Source organism: Azolla caroliniana, unplaced genomic scaffold (genome assembly GCF_043228905.1).
Source record: "Azolla caroliniana isolate FFs.n. ecotype wild unplaced genomic scaffold, voAzoCaro1.0.p SCAF_17, whole genome shotgun sequence".
Taxonomy (NCBI): Eukaryota; Viridiplantae; Streptophyta; class Polypodiopsida; order Salviniales; family Salviniaceae; genus Azolla; species Azolla caroliniana.
In genome coordinates this window covers 8,520,831-8,538,687 of record NW_028230452.1, presented here as the reverse complement: position 1 = coordinate 8,538,687, position 17,857 = coordinate 8,520,831, and the positions used below count along the sequence as shown (strand labels likewise).

The following is a 17,857-nucleotide window of genomic DNA, read 5'->3' as shown; positions in this document are numbered from 1 at the left end:
AGACCAGAACTTCAATTGGATAAAGAAAATCTATTTTATTTTATTCGAGAATATGACGTTGTTGGACGAGTTTCATAACTAGATTGTAAGAACACAGGATGAAATTAGCTCAAACAAGCCGTTCTTGTGGACTTGTTAGAAGAAGGTAAGGCTCACTATTTGCTAGCTCAAGTAATAATTGGTAAAGGTAAAGGACTCACATTGATAATAATTTTATCTTGTATATTTTTTGTTTGGGATAAAATTCCCTTGGAAGTAGGTTCAAATTGCGCTTGTAGTCCAACGGTTAGGATAATCGCCTTCCAAGCAATAGACCCGAGTTCAACTCTCGGCAAGCGCACACCATGTTATTTACAACACTACTTAAGATGGACACGCGAAAACCTTACAATTCCCTTTGACAAAGTTAGGTCGTTCGAGAGTTTCATTAGCGGAGTGTAAAAACTCTCCGACAAATTGAATTCCTATAAATCTTTCGTCAAATAATCGTTTCTCTAAACTAGCGTCGTTTCTATCTTATAAGAATGTTAGGGTCACCTTTTTCTTTCCAACATAAAAAATGGTAATGATTAATGACTCAGGCTTATATGAGATATATCTGCCCTTGTAGGCCTACGGTTAGGATATTTTTCTTGAAAGCAATAGACCACGTTTCAACATTAGGTCGTTCGAGAGTTTCATTAGCGGAGTGTAAAAACTCTCCGACAAATTGAATTCCTATAAATCTTTCGTCAAATAATCGTTTCTCTAAACTAGCATCGTTTCTATCTTATAAGAATGTTAGGGTCACCTTTTTCTTTCCAACATAAAAAATGGTAATGATTAATGACTCAGGCTTATATGAGATATATCTGCGCTTGTAGGCCTACGGTTAGGATATTTTTCTTGAAAGCAATAGACCACGTTTCAACATTACGCAAAAGTACGCTATGTGCTTTAGACCAGAACTTCAATTGGATAAAGAAAATCTATTTTATTTTATTCGAGAATATGGCATTGCTCGACGAGTTTCAAAACGAGGTTGTAAGAACAAGGGAACAAAGTAGTTCAAACAAGTTGTTTCCTGTACTTGTTTCATTTGTATGCTAGAAGAAAGTAAAGCTCACTATTCGTTCGCTCAGGTAACAATTGGTAAAGGTTAAGAACTCGCATTGATATGCAATTACTCAGCAATAATTTTATCTTGTATATTGTTGCTTTCTGAGAAAATTTCATTGTAAGTAGGTTCAAATTGCGCTTGTAGTCCAACGGTTAGGATAATCGCCTTCCAAGCAATAGACCCGAGTTCAACTCTCGGCAAGCGCACACCATGTTATTTACACCGCTACTTAAGATGGAAACGTGAAAACCTTACAATTCCATTTCGACAAAGTCAGGTCGTTCGAGAGTTTGATTAGCGGAGTGTAAAAACTCTCCGACAAATTGAATTCCTATAAATCTTTCGTCAAATAATCGTTTCTCTAAACTAGCGTCGTTTCTATCTTATAAGAATGTTAGGGTCACCTTTTTCTTTCTAACATAAAAAATGGTAATGATTAATGACTCAGGCTTATATGAGATATATCTGCGCTTGTAGGCCTACGGTTAGGATATTTTTCTTGAAAGCAATAGACCACGTTTCAACATTACGCAAAAGTACGCTATGTGCTTTAGACCAGAACTTCAATTGGATAAAGAAAATCTATTTTATTTTATTCGAGAATATGACGTTGTTGGACGAGTTTCATAACTAGATTGTAAGAACACAGGATGAAATTAGCTCAAACAAGCCGTTCTTGTGGACTTGTTAGAAGAAGGTAAGGCTCACTATTTGCTAGCTCAAGTAATAATTGGTAAAGGTAAAGGACTCACATTGATAATAATTTTATCTTGTATATTTTTTGTTTGGGATAAAATTCCCTTGGAAGTAGGTTCAAATTGCGCTTGTAGTCCAACGGTTAGGATAATCGCCTTCCAAGCAATAGACCCGAGTTCAACTCTCGGCAAGCGCACACCATGTTATTTACAACACTACTTAAGATGGACACGCGAAAACCTTACAATTCCCTTTGACAAAGTTAGGTCGTTCGAGAGTTTCATTAGCGGAGTGTAAAAACTCTCCGACAAATTGAATTCCTATAAATCTTTCGTCAAATAATCGTTTCTCTAAACTAGCGTCGTTTCTATCTTATAAGAATGTTAGGATCACCTTTTTCTTTCCAACATAAAAAATGGTAATGATTAATGACTCAGGCTTATATGAGATATATCTGCGCTTGTAGGCCTACGGTTAGGTTATTTTTCTTGAAAGCAATAGACCACGTTTCAACATTACGCAAAAGTACGCTATGTGCTTTACACCAGAACTTCAATTGGATAAAGAAAATCTATTTTATTTTATTCGAGAATATGGCATTCCTCGACGAGTTTCAAAACGAGGTTGTAAGAACAAGGGAACAAAGTAGTTCAAACAAGTTGTTTCCTGTACTTGTTTCATTTGTATGCTAGAAGAAAGTAAAGCTCACTATTCGTTCGCTCAGGTAACAATTGGTAAAGGTTAAGAACTCGCATTGATATGCAATTACTCAGCAATAATTTTATCTTGTATACTGTTGCTTTCTGAGAAAATTTCATTGTAAGTAGGTCCACATTGCGCTTGTAGTCCAACGGTTAGGATAATCGCCTTCCAAGCAATAGACCCGAGTTCAACTCTCGGCAAGCGCACACCATGTTATTTACACCGCTACTTAAGATGTAAAACGTGAAAACCTTACAATTCCCTTTCGACAAAGTCAGGTCGTTCGAGAGTTTGATTAGCGGAGTGTAAAAACTCTCCGACAAATTGAATTCCTATAAATCTTTCGTCAAATAATCGTTTCTCTAAACTAGTGTCGTTTCTATCTTATAAGAATGTTAGGGTCACCTTTTTCTTTCTAACATAAAAAATGGTAATGATTAATGACTCAGGCTTATATGAGACATATCTGCGCTTGTAGGCCTACGGTTAGGATATTTTTCTTGAAAGCAATAGACCACGTTTCAACATTACGCAAAAGTACGCTATGTGCTTTAGACCAGAACTTCAATTGGATAAAGAAAATCTATTTTATTTTATTCGAGAATATGGCATTGCTCGACGAGTTTCAAAACGAGGTTGTAAGAACAAGGGAACAAAGTACTTCAAACAAGTTGTTTCCTGTACTTGTTTCATTTGTATGCTAGAAGAAAGTAAAGCTCACTATTCGTTCGCTCAGGTAACAATTGGTAAAGGTTAAGAACTCGCATTGATATGCAATTACTCAGCAATAATTTTATCTTGTATACTGTTGCTTTCTGAGAAAATTTCATTGTAAGTAGGTTCAAATTGCGCTTGTAGTCCAACGGTTAGGATAATCGCCTTCCAAGCAATAGACCCGAGTTCAACTCTCGGCAAGCGCACACCATGTTATTTACACCGCTACTTAAGATGGAAACGTGAAAACCTTACAATTCCCTTTCGACAAAGTCAGGTCGTTCGAGAGTTTGATTAGCGGAGTGTAAAAACTCTCCGACAAATTGAATTCCTATAAATCTTTCGTCAAATAATCCTTTCTCTAAACTAGCGTCGTTTCTATCTTATAAGAATGTTAGGGTCACCTTTTTCTTTCGAACATAAAAAATGGTAATGATTAATGACTCAGGCTTATATGAGATATATCTGCGCTTGTAGCGCTACAATTAGGATATTTTTCTTGAAAGCAATAGACCACGTTTCAACATTACGCAAAAGTACGCTATGTGCTTTAGACCAGAACTTCAATTGGATAAAGAAAATCTATTTTATTTTATTCGAGAATATGACGTTGTTGGACGAGTTTCATAACTAGATTGTAAGAACACAGGATGAAATTAGCTCAAACAAGCCGTTCTTGTGGACTTGTTAAAAGAAGGTAAGGCTCACTATTTGCTAGCTCAAGTAATAATTGGTAAAGGTAAAGGACTCACATTGATAATAATTTTATCTTGTATATTTTTTGTTTGGGATAAAATTTCCTTGAAAGTAGGTTCAAATTGCGCTTGTAGTCCAACGGTTAGGATAATCGCCTTCCAAGCAATAGACCCGAGTTCAACTCTCGGCAAGCGCACACCATGTTATTTACAACACTACTTAAGATGGACACGCGAAAACCTTACAATTCCCTTTGACAAAGTTAGGTCGTTCGAGAGTTTCATTAGCGGAGTGTAAAAACTCTCCGACAAATTGAATTCCTATAAATCTTTCGTCAAATAATCGTTTCTCTAAACTAGCGTCGTTTCTATCTTATAAGAATGTTAGGGTCACCTTTTTCTTTCCAACATAAAAAAGGGTAATGATTAAGGACTCAGGCTTATATGAGATATATCTGCGCTTGTAGGCCTACGGTTAGGATATTTTTCTTGAAAGCAATAGACCACGTTTCAACATTACGCAAAAGTACGCTATGTGCTTTAGACCAGAACTTCAATTGGATAAAGAAAATCTATTTTATTTTATTCGAGAATATGGCATTGCTCGACGAGTTTCAAAACGAGGTTGTAAGAACAAGGGAACAAAGTAGTTCAAACAAGCTGTTTCCTGTACTTGTTTCATTTGTATGCTAGAAGAAAGTAAAGCTCACTATTCGTTCGCTCAGGTAACAATTGGTAAAGGTTAAGAACTCGCATTGATATGCAATTACTCAGCAATAATTTTATCTTGTATATTGTTGCTTTCTGAGAAAATTTCATTGTAAGTAGGTTCAAATTGCGCTTGTAGTCCAACGGTTAGGATAATCGCCTTCCAAGCAATAGACCCGAGTTCAACTCTCGGCAAGCGCACACCATGTTATTTACAGCGCTACTTAAGATGGAAACGTGAAAACCTTACAATTCCCTTTCGACAAAGTTAGGTCGTTCGAGAGTTTGATTAGCGGAGTGTAAAAACTCTCCGACAAATTGAATTCCTATAAATCTTTCGTCAAATAATCCTTTCTCTAAACTAGCGTCGTTTCTATCTTATAAGAATGTTAGGGTCACCTTTTTCTTTCCAACATAAAAAATGGTAATGATTAATGACTCAGGCTTATATGAGATATAGCTTCGCTTGTAGCGCTACAATTAGGATATTTTTCTTGAAAGCAATAGACCACGTTTCAACATTACGCAAAAGTACGCTATGTGCTTTAGACCAGAACTTCAATTGGATAAAGAAAATCTATTTTATTTTATTCGAGAATATGACGTTGTTGGACGAGTTTCATAACTAGATTGTAAGAACACAGGATGAAATTAGCTCAAACAAGCCGTTCTTGTGGACTTGTTAGAAGAAAGTAAGGCTCACTATTTGCTAGCTCAAGTAATAATTGGTAAAGGTTAAGGACTCACATTGATAATAATTTTATCTTGTATATTTTCAGTTTGGGATAAAATTCCCTTGGAAGTAGGTTCAAATTGCGCTTGTAGTCCAACGGTTAGGATAATCGCCTTCCAAACAATAGACCCGAGTTCAACTCTCGGCAAGCGCACACCATGTTATTTACACCGCTACATAAGATGGAAACGTGAAAACCTTACAATTCCCTTTCGACAAAGTTAGGTTGTTCGAGAGTTTCATTAGCGGAGGGTAAAAACTCTCCAACAAATTGAATTCCTTTTAAAACTTACGTCAAGCAATCATATCTCTCAACTAGTTTCGTTTCTATCTTATAAGGACGTTAGGGTCACCTTTTGTTCACCTTTTCCTCACTCACATTAAAAATGGTAAAGATTAAGGACTGGGGTTCATATGAGATAGCTGTCCACCTGTAGGCCTACGGTTAGGATATTTTTCTGGAAAGCAAAAGACCAGGTTTCCACATTCCGCAAGCGCAAGCTATGTGCTTTAGAGCAGTACTTCAATGGGACAATCAAAATCTATACGATTCAATTCGAGAATATGGCATTGCTCGACGAGTTTCAAAACGAGGTTGTAAGAACAAGGGAACAAAGTAGTTCAAACAAGCTGTTTCCTGTACTTGTTTCATTTGTATGCTAGAAGAAAGTAAAGCTCACTATTCGTTCGCTCAGGTAACAATTGGTAAAGGTTAAGAACTCGCATTGATATGCAATTACTCAGCAATAATTTTATCTTGTATACTGTTGCTTTCTGAGAAAATTTCATTGTAAGTAGGTTCAAATTGCGCTTGTAGTCCAACGGTTAGGATAATCGCCTTCCAAGCAATAGACCCGAGTTCAACTCTCGGCAAGGGCACACCATGTTATTTACACCGCTACTTAAGATGGAAACGTGAAAACCTTACAATTCCCTTTCGACAAAGTCAGGTCGTTCGAGAGTTTGATTAGCGGAGTGTAAAAACTCTCCGACAAATTGAATTCCTATAAATCTTTCGTCAAATAATCGTTTCTCTAAACTAGCGTCGTTTCTATCTTATAAGAATGTTAGGGTCACCTTTTTCTTTCTAACATAAAAAATGGTAATGATTAATGACTCAGGCTTATATGAGATATATCTGCGCTTGTAGGCCTACGGTTAGGATATTTTTCTTGAAAGCAATAGACCACGTTTCAACATTACGCAAAAGTACGCTATGTGCTTTAGACCAGAACTTCAATTGGATAAAGAAAATCTATTTTATTTTATTCGAGAATATGACGTTGTTGGACGAGTTTCATAACTAGATTGTAAGAACACAGGATGAAATTAGCTCAAACAAGCCGTTCTTGTGGACTTGTTAGAAGAAGGTCAGGCTCACTATTTGCTAGCTCAAGTAATAATTGGTAAAGGTAAAGGACTCACATTGATAATAATTTTATCTTGTATATTTTTTGTTTGGGATAAAATTCCCTTGGAAGTAGGTTCAAATTGCGCTTGTAGTCCAACGGTTAGGATAATCGCCTTCCAAGCAATAGACCCGAGTTCAACTCTCGGCAAGCGCACACCATGTTATTTACAACACTACTTAAGATGGACACGCGAAAACCTTACAATTCCCTTTGACAAAGTTAGGTCGTTCGAGAGTTTCATTAGCGGAGTGTAAAAACTCTCCGACAAATTGAATTCCTATAAATCTTTCGTCAAATAATCGTTTCTCTAAACTAGCGTCGTTTCTATCTTATAAGAATGTTAGGGTCACCTTTTTCTTTCCAACATAAAAAATGGTAATGATTAATGACTCAGGCTTATATGAGATATATCTGCCCTTGTAGGCCTACGGTTAGGATATTTTTCTTGAAAGCAATAGACCACGTTTCAACATTAGGTCGTTCGAGAGTTTCATTAGCGGAGTGTAAAAACTCTCCGACAAATTGAATTCCTATAAATCTTTCGTCAAATAATCGTTTCTCTAAACTAGCATCGTTTCTATCTTATAAGAATGTTAGGGTCACCTTTTTCTTTCCAACATAAAAAATGGTAATGATTAATGACTCAGGCTTATATGAGATATATCTGCGCTTGTAGGCCTACGGTTAGGATATTTTTCTTGAAAGCAATAGACCACGTTTCAACATTACGCAAAAGTACGCTATGTGCTTTAGACCAGAACTTCAATTGGATAAAGAAAATCTATTTTATTTTATTCGAGAATATGGCATTGCTCGACGAGTTTCAAAACGAGGTTGTAAGAACAAGGGAACAAAGTAGTTCAAACAAGTTGTTTCCTGTACTTGTTTCATTTGTATGCTAGAAGAAAGTAAAGCTCACTATTCGTTCGCTCAGGTAACAATTGGTAAAGGTTAAGAACTCGCATTGATATGCAATTACTCAGCAATAATTTTATCTTGTATATTGTTGCTTTCTGAGAAAATTTCATTGTAAGTAGGTTCAAATTGCGCTTGTAGTCCAACGGTTAGGATAATCGCCTTCCAAGCAATAGACCCGAGTTCAACTCTCGGCAAGCGCACACCATGTTATTTACACCGCTACTTAAGATGGAAACGTGAAAACCTTACAATTCCATTTCGACAAAGTCAGGTCGTTCGAGAGTTTGATTAGCGGAGTGTAAAAACTCTCCGACAAATTGAATTCCTATAAATCTTTCGTCAAATAATCGTTTCTCTAAACTAGCGTCGTTTCTATCTTATAAGAATGTTAGGGTCACCTTTTTCTTTCTAACATAAAAAATGGTAATGATTAATGACTCAGGCTTATATGAGATATATCTGCGCTTGTAGGCCTACGGTTAGGATATTTTTCTTGAAAGCAATAGACCACGTTTCAACATTACGCAAAAGTACGCTATGTGCTTTAGACCAGAACTTCAATTGGATAAAGAAAATCTATTTTATTTTATTCGAGAATATGACGTTGTTGGACGAGTTTCATAACTAGATTGTAAGAACACAGGATGAAATTAGCTCAAACAAGCCGTTCTTGTGGACTTGTTAGAAGAAGGTAAGGCTCACTATTTGCTAGCTCAAGTAATAATTGGTAAAGGTAAAGGACTCACATTGATAATAATTTTATCTTGTATATTTTTTGTTTGGGATAAAATTCCCTTGGAAGTAGGTTCAAATTGCGCTTGTAGTCCAACGGTTAGGATAATCGCCTTCCAAGCAATAGACCCGAGTTCAACTCTCGGCAAGCGCACACCATGTTATTTACAACACTACTTAAGATGGACACGCGAAAACCTTACAATTCCCTTTGACAAAGTTAGGTCGTTCGAGAGTTTCATTAGCGGAGTGTAAAAACTCTCCGACAAATTGAATTCCTATAAATCTTTCGTCAAATAATCGTTTCTCTAAACTAGCGTCGTTTCTATCTTATAAGAATGTTAGGATCACCTTTTTCTTTCCAACATAAAAAATGGTAATGATTAATGACTCAGGCTTATATGAGATATATCTGCGCTTGTAGGCCTACGGTTAGGTTATTTTTCTTGAAAGCAATAGACCACGTTTCAACATTACGCAAAAGTACGCTATGTGCTTTACACCAGAACTTCAATTGGATAAAGAAAATCTATTTTATTTTATTCGAGAATATGGCATTCCTCGACGAGTTTCAAAACGAGGTTGTAAGAACAAGGGAACAAAGTAGTTCAAACAAGTTGTTTCCTGTACTTGTTTCATTTGTATGCTAGAAGAAAGTAAAGCTCACTATTCGTTCGCTCAGGTAACAATTGGTAAAGGTTAAGAACTCGCATTGATATGCAATTACTCAGCAATAATTTTATCTTGTATACTGTTGCTTTCTGAGAAAATTTCATTGTAAGTAGGTCCACATTGCGCTTGTAGTCCAACGGTTAGGATAATCGCCTTCCAAGCAATAGACCCGAGTTCAACTCTCGGCAAGCGCACACCATGTTATTTACACCGCTACTTAAGATGTAAAACGTGAAAACCTTACAATTCCCTTTCGACAAAGTCAGGTCGTTCGAGAGTTTGATTAGCAGAGTGTAAAAACTCTCCGACAAATTGAATTCCTATAAATCTTTCGTCAAATAATCGTTTCTCTAAACTAGTGTCGTTTCTATCTTATAAGAATGTTAGGGTCACCTTTTTCTTTCTAACATAAAAAATGGTAATGATTAATGACTCAGGCTTATATGAGACATATCTGCGCTTGTAGGCCTACGGTTAGGATATTTTTCTTGAAAGCAATAGACCACGTTTCAACATTACGCAAAAGTACGCTATGTGCTTTAGACCAGAACTTCAATTGGATAAAGAAAATCTATTTTATTTTATTCGAGAATATGGCATTGCTCGACGAGTTTCAAAACGAGGTTGTAAGAACAAGGGAACAAAGTACTTCAAACAAGTTGTTTCCTGTACTTGTTTCATTTGTATGCTAGAAGAAAGTAAAGCTCACTATTCGTTCGCTCAGGTAACAATTGGTAAAGGTTAAGAACTCGCATTGATATGCAATTACTCAGCAATAATTTTATCTTGTATACTGTTGCTTTCTGAGAAAATTTCATTGTAAGTAGGTTCAAATTGCGCTTGTAGTCCAACGGTTAGGATAATCGCCTTCCAAGCAATAGACCCGAGTTCAACTCTCGGCAAGCGCACACCATGTTATTTACACCGCTACTTAAGATGGAAACGTGAAAACCTTACAATTCCCTTTCGACAAAGTCAGGTCGTTCGAGAGTTTGATTAGCGGAGTGTAAAAACTCTCCGACAAATTGAATTCCTATAAATCTTTCGTCAAATAATCCTTTCTCTAAACTAGCGTCGTTTCTATCTTATAAGAATGTTAGGGTCACCTTTTTCTTTCGAACATAAAAAATGGTAATGATTAATGACTCAGGCTTATATGAGATATATCTGCGCTTGTAGCGCTACAATTAGGATATTTTTCTTGAAAGCAATAGACCACGTTTCAACATTACGCAAAAGTACGCTATGTGCTTTAGACCAGAACTTCAATTGGATAAAGAAAATCTATTTTATTTTATTCGAGAATATGACGTTGTTGGACGAGTTTCATAACTAGATTGTAAGAACACAGGATGAAATTAGCTCAAACAAGCCGTTCTTGTGGACTTGTTAAAAGAAGGTAAGGCTCACTATTTGCTAGCTCAAGTAATAATTGGTAAAGGTAAAGGACTCACATTGATAATAATTTTATCTTGTATATTTTTTGTTTGGGATAAAATTTCCTTGAAAGTAGGTTCAAATTGCGCTTGTAGTCCAACGGTTAGGATAATCGCCTTCCAAGCAATAGACCCGAGTTCAACTCTCGGCAAGCGCACACCATGTTATTTACAACACTACTTAAGATGGACACGCGAAAACCTTACAATTCCCTTTGACAAAGTTAGGTCGTTCGAGAGTTTCATTAGCGGAGTGTAAAAACTCTCCGACAAATTGAATTCCTATAAATCTTTCGTCAAATAATCGTTTCTCTAAACTAGCGTCGTTTCTATCTTATAAGAATGTTAGGGTCACCTTTTTCTTTCCAACATAAAAAAGGGTAATGATTAAGGACTCAGGCTTATATGAGATATATCTGCGCTTGTAGGCCTACGGTTAGGATATTTTTCTTGAAAGCAATAGACCACGTTTCAACATTACGCAAAAGTACGCTATGTGCTTTAGACCAGAACTTCAATTGGATAAAGAAAATCTATTTTATTTTATTCGAGAATATGGCATTGCTCGACGAGTTTCAAAACGAGGTTGTAAGAACAAGGGAACAAAGTAGTTCAAACAAGCTGTTTCCTGTACTTGTTTCATTTGTATGCTAGAAGAAAGTAAAGCTCACTATTCGTTCGCTCAGGTAACAATTGGTAAAGGTTAAGAACTCGCATTGATATGCAATTACTCAGCAATAATTTTATCTTGTATATTGTTGCTTTCTGAGAAAATTTCATTGTAAGTAGGTTCAAATTGCGCTTGTAGTCCAACGGTTAGGATAATCGCCTTCCAAGCAATAGACCCGAGTTCAACTCTCGGCAAGCGCACACCATGTTATTTACAGCGCTACTTAAGATGGAAACGTGAAAACCTTACAATTCCCTTTCGACAAAGTTAGGTCGTTCGAGAGTTTGATTAGCGGAGTGTAAAAACTCTCCGACAAATTGAATTCCTATAAATCTTTCGTCAAATAATCCTTTCTCTAAACTAGCGTCGTTTCTATCTTATAAGAATGTTAGGGTCACCTTTTTCTTTCCAACATAAAAAATGGTAATGATTAATGACTCAGGCTTATATGAGATATAGCTTCGCTTGTAGCGCTACAATTAGGATATTTTTCTTGAAAGCAATAGACCACGTTTCAACATTACGCAAAAGTACGCTATGTGCTTTAGACCAGAACTTCAATTGGATAAAGAAAATCTATTTTATTTTATTCGAGAATATGACGTTGTTGGACGAGTTTCATAACTAGATTGTAAGAACACAGGATGAAATTAGCTCAAACAAGCCGTTCTTGTGGACTTGTTAGAAGAAAGTAAGGCTCACTATTTGCTAGCTCAAGTAATAATTGGTAAAGGTTAAGGACTCACATTGATAATAATTTTATCTTGTATATTTTCAGTTTGGGATAAAATTCCCTTGGAAGTAGGTTCAAATTGCGCTTGTAGTCCAACGGTTAGGATAATCGCCTTCCAAACAATAGACCCGAGTTCAACTCTCGGCAAGCGCACACCATGTTATTTACACCGCTACTTAAGATGGAAACGTGAAAACCTTACAATTCCCTTTCGACAAAGTTAGGTTGTTCGAGAGTTTCATTAGCGGAGGGTAAAAACTCTCCAACAAATTGAATTCCTTTTAAAACTTACGTCAAGCAATCATATCTCTCAACTAGTTTCGTTTCTATCTTATAAGGACGTTAGGGTCACCTTTTGTTCACCTTTTCCTCACTCACATTAAAAATGGTAAAGATTAAGGACTGAGGTTCATATGAGATAGCTGTCCACCTGTAGGCCTACGGTTAGGATATTTTTCTGGAAAGCAAAAGACCAGGTTTCCACATTCCGCAAGCGCAAGCTATGTGCTTTAGAGCAGTACTTCAATGGGACAATCAAAATCTATACGATTCAATTCGAGAATATGGCATTGCTCGACGAGTTTCAAAACGAGGTTGTAAGAACAAGGGAACAAAGTAGTTCAAACAAGTTGTTTCCTGTACTTGTTTCATTTGGATGCTAGAAGAAAGTAAAGCTCACTATTCGTTCGCTCAGGTAACAATTGGTAAAGGTTAAGAACTCGCATTGATATGCAATTACTCAGCAATAATTTTATCTTGTATACTGTTGCTTTCTGAGAAAATTTCATTGTAAGTAGGTTCAAATTGCGCTTGTAGTCCAACGGTTAGGATAATCGCCTTCCAAGCAATAGACCCGAGTTCAACTCTCGGCAAGCGCACACCATGTTATTTACACCGCTACTTAAGATGGAAACGTGAAAACCTTACAATTCCCTTTCGAAAAAGTCAGGTCGTTCGAGAGTTTGATTAGCGGAGTGTAAAAACTCTCCGACAAATTGAATTCCTATAAATCTTTCGTCAAATAATCCTTTCTCTAAACTAGCGTCGTTTCTATCTTATAAGAATGTTAGGGTCACCTTTTTCTTTCTAACATAAAAAATGGTAATGATTAATGACTCAGGCTTATATGAGATATATCTGCGCTTGTAGCGCTACAATTAGGATATTTTTCTTGAAAGCAATAGACTACGTTTCAACATTACGCAAAAGTACTCTATGTGCTTTAGACCAGAACTTCAATTGGATAAAGAAAATCTATTTTATTTTATTCGAGAATATGACGTTGTTGGACGAGTTTCATAACTAGATTGTAAGAACACAGGATGAAATTAGCTCAAACAAGCCGTTCTTGTGGACTTGTTAGAAGAAGGTAAGGCTCACTATTTGCTAGCTCAAGTAATAATTGGTAAAGGTTAAGGACTCACATTGATAATAATTTTATCTTGTATATTTTTTGTTTGGGATAAAATTCCCTTGGAAGTAGTTTCAAATTGCGCTTGTAGTCCAACGGTTAGGATAATCGCCTTCCAAGCAATAGACCCGAGTTCAACTCTCCGCAAGCGCACACCATGTTATTTACAACCCTACTTAAGTTGGACACGCGAAAACCTTACAATGCCCTTTGACAAAGTTAGGTTGTTCGAGAGTTTCATGAGCGGAGGGTAAAAACTCTCCAACAAATTGAATTCCTTTTAAAACTTACGTCAAGCAATCATATCTCTCAACTAGTTTCGTTTCTATCTTATAAGGACGTTAGGGTCACCTTTTGTTCACCTTTTCCTCACTCACATTAAAAATGGTAAAGATTAAGGACTGGGGTTCATATGAGATAGCTGTCCACCTGTAGGCCTACGGTTAGGATATTTTTCTGGAAAGCAAAAGACCAGGTTTCCACATTCCGCAAGCGCAAGCTATGTGCTTTAGAGCAGTACTTCAATGGGACAATCAAAATCTATACGATTCAATTCGAGAATATGGCATTGCTCGACGAGTTTCAAAACGAGGTTGTAAGAACAAGGGAACAAAGTAGTTCAAACAAGCTGTTTCCTGTACTTGTTTCATTTGTATGCTAGAAGAAAGTAAAGCTCACTATTCGTTCGCTCAGGTAACAATTGGTAAAGGTTAAGAACTCGCATTGATATGCAATTACTCAGCAATAATTTTATCTTGTATACTGTTGCTTTCTGAGAAAATTTCATTGTAAGTAGGTTCAAATTGCGCTTGTAGTCCAACGGTTAGGATAATCGCCTTCCAAGCAATAGACCCGAGTTCAACTCTCGGCAAGGGCACACCATGTTATTTACACCGCTACTTAAGATGGAAACGTGAAAACCTTACAATTCCCTTTCGACAAAGTCAGGTCGTTCGAGAGTTTGATTAGCGGAGTGTAAAAACTCTCCGACAAATTGAATTCCTATAAATCTTTCGTCAAATAATCCTTTCTCTAAACTAGCGTCGTTTCTATCTTATAAGAATGTTAGGGTCACCTTTTTCTTTCCAACATAAAAAATGGTAATGATTAATGACTCAGGCTTATATGAGATATATCTGCGCTTGTAGCGCTACAATTAGGATATTTTTCTTGAAAGCAATAGACCACGTTTCAACATTACGCAAAAGTACGCTATGTGCTTTAGACCAGAACTTCAATTGGATAAAGAAAATCTATTTTATTTTATTCGAGAATATGACGTTGTTGGACGAGTTTCATAACTAGATTGTAAGAACACAGAATGAAATTAGCTCAAACAAGTCGTTCTTGTGGACTTGTTAGAAGAAAGTAAGGCTCACTATTTGCTAGCTCAAGTAATAATTGGTAAAGGTTAAGGACTCACATTGATAATAATTTTATCTTGTATATTTTCAGTTTGGGATAAAATTTTGAACCATTGGAAGTAGGTTCAAATTGCGCTTGTAGTCCAACGGTTAGGATAATCGCCTTCCAAGCAATAGACCCGAGTTCAACTCTCGGCAAGCACACACCATGTTATTTACAACATTACTTAAGATGGACACGCGAAAACCTTACAATTCCCTTTGACAAAGTTAGGTTGTTCGAGAGTTTCATTAGCGGAGGGTAAAAACTCTCCAACAAATTGAATTCCTTTTAAAGCTTACGGTAAGCAATCATATCTCTCAACTAGTTTCGTTTCTATCTTATAAGAATGTGAGGGTCACCTTTTCCTCGCTCACATAAAAAATGGTAATGATTAAGGATTTAGGCTAATATGAGATATATGTGCGCTTTTATCCCTATAATTAGGATATTTTTCTTGAAAGCAATAGACCACGTTTCAACATTTCACAAGTGCACGCTATGTGTTTTAGAGCGGTACTTCAATTGGATAAACAAAATCTATTCAATTCGATTCGAGAATAGGATATTGTTGGATTAGTTTAATAACTAGATTGGAAGAACACGGGAACAAATTGAATTAATATGATGTTTAGATCAGACAAGTTGTATTTGTGGACTTGTTTCATTTGTATGCTAGAATAAAGTAAGGCTCACTATTTGTTCGCTCACGTAACAATTGGTAAAGGTTAAGGACTTACATTGATATGAACCTACTTAACAATAATTTTATCTTGTATATATTTTGGTTTTGATAAAATTCTATTGGAATAGGTTTAAATTGCGCTTGTAGCTCAACGGTTAGGGTAATTGCTTTCCAAGCAATAGGTTCGAGTTCAACCCATATTATAGACCCATCTTTCTCTCTATTGACAAAGAGGAAGATGGTGATAGTGATTGTCATTTTTATTTGTAGAGAATGTTAGGTTTTTCATACCGATAACGAGGGTTTAACTCACATCTTTTTATTTTCTTTTTGATTATATTTGTCTCATTGTCTATAGCCAAGAGATTGGCGAGAGAGCTTTCGTTTATTAAGTACTACCACTAAGTGCTTTGCCATAAATGGCTTAGCGTCTAGCAAGGGGGAGGGCTAAATGTGAAAGTATTTTTAGAATCTAAGCTATTGAACATGAGAAGAATATAAAGTATGGATAATTCACATTTAGAGGCTAAGAACAAAAACCAAGACCTTAGGAAGAAGTCAAAAGTACAAGTAAGAGACCAAGAGAAAAGTAAAAAGAGAAAAAGCGGACCATAAAAAATAGTAAAAAAGGAATGGTCATAACTCCTTTTGTCACCCAAATATTATGTTTAAATATGAATTAGAGAGCTTGTAAAGAGAGCTATCTATAGCTTTTTAAATCACTAAATTTGGAGCTCTAATGACAGAGATATGACGATTAGAAGGTTGTTGGGTATTAGCTAAAAATACGAGATAAAATGCTTCTAAAAATAGTGTCGAGGAAGAAGAAGAAAATTATTATAGAGAAGGGGTCCTAATAGAGGCGGAGGAGTCTTAGGAAGAGGTATCTTAGTTGAAGAAGATGGTTCTTAGTAGTGGGTTTGAGTGATGGGTAGTATAAGGTTTTTGGTTTTTAAGTTCATTGTGGAGTTTATCGTCTTTGTATTGACTTGAAGTGGAATATTATAACATTCTTATCTCTTTCTCATCTTCCCTACCTTTTATCTTAATTTCTTGAGTTTTCCTCTCTAAATCGTAGTTACCTGATTCTATATAATCTTTTATAATTCACAACTCCATCTAATCAGTTTGGTCAAGCCACCATATTGTGTACGAATATCCCTTGTCTTATACACCCTATCAGTGTCCTCCCATCTTGCTCGTGCTCCTCGACCCATCTAGTTCCGCTTTCCATGACCCCTCCAGTCCCACGCACCTCGACCTTCTCAATCGGCTTGTTTGCTCATAAGGCCCTTCTCAACTCCTTCGTTGTTGCGACTTTGGCGCTTCTCGACCCGTCGGCTCCTCCTTGTCGATGTCAACTTCCGCTGTCTTCTCGTCCGTTTGGCCTTCAGTTGATTCGGCTCCTCCAAATCAAACTCTTCTTCAAAATCAGTTGCCTCTTATTCATCCAGCTCTTGTCCAAATTGGTTGTCTCCAACTCGTCCTCAACATTCAGACCCTTCACGACATCGCACCATGTCTGTATCTTGGTCTTCCCGGATTTGCCTCCCCCTTTTTCGGTTAGCTTGGGCTTGGGCTCTCCGTTCCGGTGGCTCCCCCTACATTCGGTCTCGGTTTCTTCAGTCGTCCCATGCACTCCGACTTCTTCAATCGAGCAGAAGTCGAAATCGATTTCCAACTCGGCTCGGTCGTCTTTCTCATTCCTCCTTTCACTCCTCCCCCTTAAAATTCGGCATATCGAGGTACTGCACACCCAATGCACCGGAAAATTGCCGCAACTTGTCTAAGCCAAGGGGTTTGGTGAAGATATCGACTACCTGTCGATCCGTCGAAACATGTGACAGTTCCACTTCACTGGAGAGAACGCGCTCGCAGAAAAAGTGGTTGTGCACCTCGATGTGCTTAGTGAGGGCGTGAAAGAGGGGGTTCTTCACCAACTAGATGTTGTTGACATTGTCGCAATGTCAGACACTTCCACTCACAGATTCTTCAAAAGCCTCTTGAGCCATATGGCTTCACACATTGCGACAACCGCTCCTCAATACTCGGCTTCTGTGCTCAACATTGCAACTTTTGCCTGCTTCTTACTGCTCCAAGCGACCGCGGTGCTTCCAAGTGAAAACTCATATCCAAATGTAGACCTACAGTCGCCAGCATTTCCGGCCAAATCAGCATCTGTATAGCCAACAAGTTGTTCGGCCACACCGGCCCGGTATAACAACCTCCCGTCCTTAGTGTCGTTGACGTATCGCAGGATTCGGTGCATGCACAAAGATGCTCCACGGTCGGATGTGCCATAAATTGACTAATCAATCTGACCGGATAACTGAGGTCTGGTCGGGTGATGGTCACATAGATAAGGCTTCCGACTGTCTGTCGGAACCTTTGTGGGTCGCATGTCATTCCAGAGTCGGGGCGAAGCTTCACATTCCGA

General features: G+C 37.2%; 15 non-coding genes across 15 annotated transcripts; all 15 read left to right on the top strand.

The window, feature by feature from the left end:
* Nucleotides 1-268: 268 nt before the first annotated feature.
* TRNAG-UCC (transfer RNA glycine (anticodon UCC)) lies at nucleotides 269-340 on the top strand. The gene has a single exon. It is a non-coding gene; the product is annotated as a tRNA-Gly (tRNA).
* An 893-nt stretch (nucleotides 341-1,233) lies between these two features.
* Nucleotides 1,234-1,305, top strand: TRNAG-UCC (transfer RNA glycine (anticodon UCC)). Its single transcript has one exon. It is a non-coding gene; the product is annotated as a tRNA-Gly (tRNA).
* Nucleotides 1,306-1,919: 614 nt separating this feature from the next.
* Nucleotides 1,920-1,991, top strand: TRNAG-UCC (transfer RNA glycine (anticodon UCC)). Its single transcript has one exon. It is a non-coding gene; the product is annotated as a tRNA-Gly (tRNA).
* Nucleotides 1,992-2,631: 640 nt separating this feature from the next.
* On the top strand, nucleotides 2,632-2,703 carry TRNAG-UCC (transfer RNA glycine (anticodon UCC)). The gene has a single exon. It is a non-coding gene; the product is annotated as a tRNA-Gly (tRNA).
* A 642-nt stretch (nucleotides 2,704-3,345) lies between these two features.
* On the top strand, nucleotides 3,346-3,417 carry TRNAG-UCC (transfer RNA glycine (anticodon UCC)). Its single transcript has one exon. It is a non-coding gene; the product is annotated as a tRNA-Gly (tRNA).
* Nucleotides 3,418-4,031: 614 nt separating this feature from the next.
* TRNAG-UCC (transfer RNA glycine (anticodon UCC)) lies at nucleotides 4,032-4,103 on the top strand. Its single transcript has one exon. It is a non-coding gene; the product is annotated as a tRNA-Gly (tRNA).
* A 640-nt stretch (nucleotides 4,104-4,743) lies between these two features.
* On the top strand, nucleotides 4,744-4,815 carry TRNAG-UCC (transfer RNA glycine (anticodon UCC)). The gene has a single exon. It is a non-coding gene; the product is annotated as a tRNA-Gly (tRNA).
* Nucleotides 4,816-6,840: 2,025 nt separating this feature from the next.
* TRNAG-UCC (transfer RNA glycine (anticodon UCC)) lies at nucleotides 6,841-6,912 on the top strand. Its single transcript has one exon. It is a non-coding gene; the product is annotated as a tRNA-Gly (tRNA).
* An 893-nt stretch (nucleotides 6,913-7,805) lies between these two features.
* On the top strand, nucleotides 7,806-7,877 carry TRNAG-UCC (transfer RNA glycine (anticodon UCC)). Its single transcript has one exon. It is a non-coding gene; the product is annotated as a tRNA-Gly (tRNA).
* A 614-nt stretch (nucleotides 7,878-8,491) lies between these two features.
* TRNAG-UCC (transfer RNA glycine (anticodon UCC)) lies at nucleotides 8,492-8,563 on the top strand. Its single transcript has one exon. It is a non-coding gene; the product is annotated as a tRNA-Gly (tRNA).
* A 640-nt stretch (nucleotides 8,564-9,203) lies between these two features.
* Nucleotides 9,204-9,275, top strand: TRNAG-UCC (transfer RNA glycine (anticodon UCC)). Its single transcript has one exon. It is a non-coding gene; the product is annotated as a tRNA-Gly (tRNA).
* A 642-nt stretch (nucleotides 9,276-9,917) lies between these two features.
* On the top strand, nucleotides 9,918-9,989 carry TRNAG-UCC (transfer RNA glycine (anticodon UCC)). The gene has a single exon. It is a non-coding gene; the product is annotated as a tRNA-Gly (tRNA).
* Nucleotides 9,990-10,603: 614 nt separating this feature from the next.
* TRNAG-UCC (transfer RNA glycine (anticodon UCC)) lies at nucleotides 10,604-10,675 on the top strand. Its single transcript has one exon. It is a non-coding gene; the product is annotated as a tRNA-Gly (tRNA).
* Nucleotides 10,676-11,315: 640 nt separating this feature from the next.
* On the top strand, nucleotides 11,316-11,387 carry TRNAG-UCC (transfer RNA glycine (anticodon UCC)). The gene has a single exon. It is a non-coding gene; the product is annotated as a tRNA-Gly (tRNA).
* Nucleotides 11,388-12,726: 1,339 nt separating this feature from the next.
* TRNAG-UCC (transfer RNA glycine (anticodon UCC)) lies at nucleotides 12,727-12,798 on the top strand. Its single transcript has one exon. It is a non-coding gene; the product is annotated as a tRNA-Gly (tRNA).
* Nucleotides 12,799-17,857: the final 5,059 nt, after the last annotated feature.